At 38.1% G+C, this 7,930-nt stretch overlaps 1 pseudogene; it reads left to right on the top strand.

Annotated features, from left to right (window-relative positions):
* Positions 1–1,362: 1,362 nt before the first annotated feature.
* LOC110221026 (olfactory receptor 5P80-like) lies at positions 1,363–2,317 on the top strand (annotated as a pseudogene).
* Positions 2,318–7,930: the final 5,613 nt, after the last annotated feature.

Genomic DNA, 7,930 nt, shown 5'->3' with positions numbered 1-7,930 from the left:
TGGAACTTAAAAAGCACCAACAAATAGAAACATTTCAAGATAGTTTATTTTTTAAAAGGAAAAATATACTGGTATGTGTGTGTATATATATCTGTATATGTGTGTCTATACAATTCAAGTTGTACTTCCTTCTTGTCTTTTTTTTTCATTTTGAAATGCAAATGTTGTTGTTATTTCCCTCCCTCCTTGTTTAACACTACCCACTTATCTACCTCTCCTGACTCAGTGGATGCCCTCCATTGTAAATGATATGTATAGTCAAAGAACACAAATCAAGAGATTCACCTTGTCTGAGAATACAAGTGTCTTTCTGTACCTCTAGTTTATCACCTCTCTGCCAAGAAGTTGTAGGTATTATTTCCTCAGTAGCCTTCTGAAGACATGATTTGTCACTATTTTGGTCCAAGTTCTCAGGTCTTTCAAAGTAGTTTCCTCTCTCATGATTATTATGGTTGTCACATGAGTTGTTCTGCAAGATCTGCTGAGTTCACTCTGCACCAGTTAATAAAAACATTTCCATATTACTCCAAAACAGTCATAGCCATCATTTTTTATGCCACATAAAATTGCTACTAATTTCCTATACTGCAGTTTGCTCAGCTGTTCTGTAATTGAAGGATGCAACAGATAAACAGAAAAGGATTATAGCAGGGTGAACAAGTGCTTCCCATTGTTTTACCTAGAAACAGCAAAAGTTTCCATGGGAAATTTCCCATAGTCCTTCAGGCTAGCAACATCTAGTCTAATGATAGCCCTTTGAAATAATACCAAGTTGTAGGAGAAAAATACAATGAGAAGACTTAGAATCCAGATTCCCCTTTCCTTCTCTTTGTGCTTTTGGAGCACAAGGATCATCTTGGAAACTAGGACTTTCCTCATAGTCAATTAGCATGAGGTAGATAACATCTTCAGATGAGAAAGGTGATCCTTTCAGACATCAGGAATCACAAAGCAGACCCAGTTCCTTTGGAAGGAATCAACAATGGTGATTAGTTGGTAGAACAGCATTTAGACATTTGGATATAGCCTGCATATGTTGAAGAAAGGTTCTTTTGTTGGGAATTCAACTATCTTCTATAATCTTATGGGCTTTTTCACCTCTTAAAATGGCAAAATTGGCAAATTGTGTTGTTAGTTTACAGAGGAAGATTTGGAGGAAACAGTTTTATTCATCTCTGCTTTGCTTATGGGCACTCTGCCAAGGTGCACTGCAGCAAAGTATTGGAGTAACATAGTAGGATGGGCACATAAGAGGTGGTCAGTGAATGTTTCCAGAGTACATCTGTAGACATATCCAAAGTTTAATTCCGTATTCTATTTTAATCTCCTTTTCTTCTCACAGGCACTCTTTTCCCAAGACAGATGTCTGGTAATAACTGCACTGCTGTGAGAGAATTCATTATTTTGGGGCTAACAGATGATCCAACCCTTTGTGTCATCCTTTTTGTGATATTTCTGGGTGTCTATGCTGTCACCTTACTTGGTAACCTTAGCATAATCATATTGATCAGAAAGAGCTCCCAACTTCATACTCCAATGTACCTTTTTCTCAGCCACTTGGCTTTTGTGGATATGGGATATTCCTCATCTGTTACACCTATTATGCTCAAGAACTTCCTTGTGGACAAAATCACAATCCCTCTGGAAGGCTGTGTGGCCCAAATGTTCTGTGGAGGCACCTTTGGGACAGCTGAGTGCTTCCTGCTGGCTGTGATGGCCTATGACCGGTACATGGCCATCTGTAGACCCCTGCTCTACTCCACTAACATGTCTACTAGGGTCTGCTCTCTGTTACTTATCACATCCTACCTAGGTGGTTGTGTAAATTCTTGGATTGCTACTGGCTGCTTACTGAATAGGTCTTTCTGTGGACCCAATAAGATCAATCACTTTTTCTGTGATTATTCACCCACTTTTGAAGCTTTCCTACTCTGAAGATAATCTTGCTGAAATTCTTCCTGCTGCCTCTACTGGGTTAGTGATTGTGATCACAGTGTTAATTATCCTAATCTCTTACATATACATTCTCTTCTCTGTCCTGAAGATAAGTTCCTCTGAGGGGAGATCCAAAGCTTTCTCAACTTGCACCTCCCACCTCACAGCAGTCACTCTGTTCTATGGCACCATTACATTCATTTACATGATACCTAAATCCATTTACTCAACAGATGAGAATAAAGTGGTGTCTGTTTTCTACATTGTAATGATCCCCATGTTGAACCCCTTAATCTACAGTCTAAGGAACAATGAAGTAAAAGGGGCACTGAGGAAAGTCATGAATAGGAAACATCTTTTTTTCATGAATTCAACTCAATAAATATTATTAAGTAGATACTATGTCCCAGGCACTGTAATAGGTTTGGAGAGAGAAGGACAAAAATGAAACTGTCTTTCTTATAAGAGTCTAATATTTTAATATATATACATATATAATGGTTAAGATTAAGTGATACAAATTAATGGGCTTTAGAAAAGGTATGTTTTCAGGTTGATGAGTTAAATTTGTGAATTTAAAGGTAGATTGCAAATGTCTGAAAATACATGTGACGTTCTACAAACCTGGACCTCCCACTTCTACAAAGGAGTATACAGACGTGTCTTCTCACTGCTCCTTTGGAACCATGATTGTTTTTTGGAATTTTATAATACTCATTATCTATTGATTTGTGGGAGTTGTTTTTTCCACTTAACGTTGCTATTGTCACTGTGCTGTGTTCTTGACTCTGCTGTCATTATTCTGTAACAGATCATGTAAATAGTTTCTGTTTTCCTGTATTAATCATATTTGGTTTTATTTTACAACACATTAATGTTCCATTACATTGATGTGCCACAATTTGTTCAGCCTTTCCTCAATCACTGTCCATCTACTCTGTTTCCAGTTCTTTGCTACCACAAAAGAGGTGTTACAAATATTTTGGTGTATGCAGGGAATTTCCTTTCATCATGACTACCTTTGTGCCATAATACACTTAACAAAAAATGTATCTTTTTCCCCATGGGACAGCTCTTCATGAGGGGTGAGGAGGGAGAGATACTAAAATAAACGTAGGTCATAAAAAAATCAATAAATAATCATTTATAAAACAAAAACCTCCATAGCATGACCCCTTTCTACCTTTTCAGCCTTACACTTTAATCCCATCCATGCCTTGTCCAATCTAGTTACGCTGGACTATTTGCCTTTCCCCACACATGACTCTCCATCTTCTGTGTCTTTATACTGCCTGTCTCACAGACCTGAGGTGCTTTGCCACCTCATCTCCGCCACTTAGCTTTCCTCAAGACAGTTCAATGCCCACTTTCTGCAAGAAGCACCCTCCTGTCTAAGGTGACCTCCCATCAACTTTGTCTCTGATTTGTATGCACCTGGTTATTTACATGGTGAATCCCCCAACAGAATGTGAGCTCCTAAAAACCAGGGACGGGTTTTTGCTTTTCTTTGTATTCCAAGTTATAGTATAGAGCCTGGCATATAGTAAGCACTTAAAATTCTTGTTGACTGACTGCCAACTTGGCTATACACCTCTACATGCTCTCCAGATTTTAATATTTTGCTAAAATGAGGAGGACAGGCCCGAACATGGTTTTCCATATAAACTTCCTAATTCTGCATCCTATGCTTTTCTTCATTCAGCCTAAATTTATATTTGTCCTACTGGCTGATATGATGCATTCTGCAAAAATGATTACCTTTCCCATTGCTTTGTAATCTTTATTTTTTTCAAACACTAGTTTAACATTTAACTTTGATTATAATTTTGTGTTGTCTATTCTGTGCTGTAGTTCTACCTTTTCCCCAATAGGACACCATTTGGGAAAAACCCCTTTTTTGTATGTCTGATCATAATCACAACAGAGAATAATTTTAAATCTGATAGTGTTTGCCTCTCTTAATCTTTTTTCTTCATAATTTCCCTTTATTTTATTGTGCAGTCAATATAGGCTCTTGGAGTACTTATCCCAACTCATATAAACACTAATGAGTCAGGACCCACAGAGCAAGGTTCCTGCCCTCATGGTTCCAGGTTTAATCTTAAGGGATACTGCAATTTTTTTCTAATATTATCAGCTTGAATCCCTGTCCCCCCTTCAGTGCTTTTTCCTAACATCAGTCTCTGGTACCAATTACTATCTTCCCAAATCCACTATGGTGTTTAGTTTTCCAATGTTATTTAACCAATCATCATCAATTAGCTTTACAAGAAGATATAGCACAACCAAAAGTTAGAAACACATGCCAGTGGACCATTATCATGCTGTCCCCTTTGTGAACCCAGTCCCTGAGAAAGCAGGCTCACACACAAAGTAGTTGCTACAAAGCAGTGGCTCTACCAACTTCACTTCCAAATGTAGCATAGTCAATGCATAGTCTTTTCCTTGCTTGTAAGAGCTGGCATCTTGACTGTGAAATCAAGGGTTCTGGTCTCTTCTGAGTTCTCTTGGTGGTCTAGAATTGGTTGTCCAAAGACTCTAGTATAGACTCCAGTATCCAAACTCCTGGTATATTGGTCTTCTGACCTTTTGAAACTGCCATGGTCTCAGCCTTGTCTAACTGTGCTTTCACGTATGAACAGGTCATAATAGATGTAACGTGCAGAATGAGGCTGACAACTTTGCACAGCTCTGCCTCACTTAAATCCAGCTCCTGTACAAGTCAAGACATCCCCCTCCTGATGTCATTGGCCCTCTTTGAGAATGAAGGATGAGCAAGAACAACAGCAACAATGCAGGAAATCCAACTCCAATTCCTCGTTGTGGCATGGTGGGATTCCTGGGTGCTCAGAGGATAAAAGCTTGAAATACAATACTGGCAAAAGACCGTATCTGTATTTTGAGAACCTGCCTAGCTAAGTACAAAGAAGTTCATCACCAGTAGACTGACCACCTGGCATAAAGACTGGCTGTCACAACAAAGAAAAATGCAAAGCATCATTTCTGGGAGGGGTTGAATGTAGAAGGTGAAGTGATTCAGCTAGGCTGCAGCAGGAGGTAAAGGATTAGGATTCTTAATCTATTCCTGTCTGTTCCTCACCTTTCTAATGTGGACACTGAGTCTTTTCCAGGTACACCCCTCCTCCTACCACCGAATAAGACTTTCCCTTTTGTCCTCACCCTTGGCTCCACCCTTGGAGGCTGGGGTTCTTTCTGAGCATGGGCAGAAAGGGGAAGGCAATGTGCCCTATTGTGTAAGCTGGTTGGTTATTTCACCAGACAGAAATTGTTGTTGGGCTCACCTTTTGCCTAAGGGCAACAATTAGATTCATGCTTTTACCCCAGGTTGGGAAATTATGGAGTAAAAGTCAATGTGATCTTCTTTAATTAATCTCAGAGTTCTGAGGTATGAAGAATCTGACACTTTTCAACAGAATATTTTCTCTGTCATTTTTTCTGGGTAACCTGCCACTGCCCCTCTCTCTTGCATCCCATTTCCAATAATAAAACACACATGAACCAGAAACTTCTGTGATCAACCTTACTTTTAGCTGATGCTGTATTGCAATGCTAATTGAAGAAAAATGTAAACAAATTGGAAAGAACAAGAAAACTTCTGAGTAAACACAAGCATTCCTAGCTAGGGAGAGAGAGCCGAAGAACTAGCAAATCAGTGATATCATCTGTGCTGAGTGGAAGGATAGCAAACGACTAGTCTTCTCAAACAGGATTCTCAGGCTGCTCCCCTGGCCAAAATGGATGCAGCTCTAGGTGCTGTTTAAATGCTGCCCCATCCACCACCATAATAGCTCCAGTATCTCTTGAAATTTTTGTGCACTCTGGCCGAGCTACCCTCTCACCTGTGCAGATCTTACTTCTCTCAAAATTTTTCCAGGGGAAGGGGAAGGGTCAAGAGAATAAACCATGTAGAGACCTGGGAGAACAGAAGTGAGTCCAGCATCCAGGCCCTGAGGAAGAATCTTCAGGACACAACCTAGCATTATCCAAGTCTCAGATTTATCCAACTGGTATATCACATTGGGATGTGAACTTGGTGTGAGGGGGATTCTACACAGAAATTGTGGTCATTCTGAGCCCACTCTCCCCAGGGACCAAGGTGGTATAGAGGAGCGTGTGCTCCTCCTCTAGGGCTTGGAGAGTGAGGAATATTAGTATTTTTATGCTTGCTATATCTTCCATGGAAATATACCTGTGTAAAATCTCATTGATATTAATTGGACAGATGGAACTGGTACATTAATCATCGTTAACTAACAGAAGAAGAACACATTGCAATGAGGGCTTAAGCCCATAGAATTACATTAAAACATCTCAATAATCACTAAATAGGAACCTTAGAAAAACGAGGGAAGATGTAACTAGTATAGCTATGGAAAAATAAGGCCAGACCATGCCTATGTATAAATATTAATTTAACTATTATTATTCTAAATGTAATGGGATGCTTGTCCAGTGATCAACAAAGAGACATAATTCTGGAGTTGCTCACTAATACCATGTATTTTTGCTATAAATCAAACCAGAACACAGGAGGAAGTTATAGCTAAAAGGAAGATGATTCTGGAGGTTTTTTCAGAGGGACAAGAAGTAAGTTAATGGAGCTGATGTTAGCTTGTGCCCAAAGGTAATAAGAAACATCTCATGACATTTTTTTTCATTTTATATTGCAGATCAAATTAAAATAATTTGTAAAAAGACTACCGTGAAAATAATTGCATCTTACATATCAACATCTTCTACAAAGAAGTGATCAGCATTTCCACACATTACCAACAAACTCTAGCAGGAAGAGATGGAAAGAGAAATTCCATTTAAAATAACTGCAGATAATGTAAAATATTGGAAGTCTACCCACCAAGATAAACCAGGAACCATGTGAACACAATTACAAAACACTTTTTACACAAATTAATCAGAGCAAAACAATTGGAGACATTAATTGCTCATTAACTATGAAAAATGGCAATTTTATCTAAATCAATTTACTTATTCAGTGACATACCAAGCAAATATGCTAAAAAATTATTTTATAGAGCTAGAAAAAATAATAACACAAATCATCTGGAAGAACAAAAAGTCAAGAAAATTAAGTGGATCAATGAAAAAAATGTGAAGAAAGGTATCTTAGCCACACCAGATCTCAAACTGCATTACAAGGCAGTAATCATCAAAACAATTTTGTGCTGGCAAAGAAATAGAGTGATGGATCGGTAGAAAGGTACAGACAGCAATAAATGACCATAGTAATCTAGTGTTTGACATACCCAAAGATCTAAGATATGAGGACAAGAAAGCAGTATTTAACAAAATTTACCAGAAAAACTGGAAAACAGTTTGGCAGAAATTCAATATAGACCAACATTCCACATTGTATATCAAAATTTCAGTAAAATGGCTATATGATTTAGACGTGACATCATAAGCAAATTAGGGGAGCATGGAACTTTGCCTGTCAGATTTATGGATGAAGGAAGAATATATGAATAAACAAGGGATAAAGAGCATTATGGGATACAAAATGGATAGTTTTTTTTTTATTACATTATACTAAAAAGGTTTTGCACAACAAAACCAATGCAGCCAAGATTAGAAGGAAAGCAGAAAACTGAGGGAAAATTTTACAGCAAGTTTTTCTGATAAAGGCCTCATTTTTCAAATATAAAGAGAACTTTGCCAAGTTTATAAGAATGAGTCATTTCCCAGTTGATAAATGGTCCAAGTATATGAGCAGGCAGTTTTCAGATAAAGATATCAAAGCTATCTATAGTCATATGAAAAGAAAATCCTTTAAATCGCAATTGAAGGAGCAACCAAGGGACTCAATGAATAGAGCACTGGGACTGGAGTCACAAGGACCTGCCTCAGACACTTGACACAATAGCTATGTGACCTTGGGCAAGTCACTTAACCCTGATTGCCTTGCAAAAAATAAAAAAAATAATAAATCACAATTGATTAGAGAAATGCATATTAA

Source organism: Phascolarctos cinereus, unplaced genomic scaffold, assembly GCF_003287225.1.
Source record: "Phascolarctos cinereus isolate Bilbo 61053 unplaced genomic scaffold, phaCin_HiC Scaffold_9;HRSCAF=440, whole genome shotgun sequence".
Lineage (NCBI taxonomy): Eukaryota > Metazoa > Chordata > Mammalia > Diprotodontia > Phascolarctidae > Phascolarctos > Phascolarctos cinereus.
Note: the sequence above shows the minus strand (reverse complement) of the source record. Positions and strands in the feature narration are given on the sequence as shown.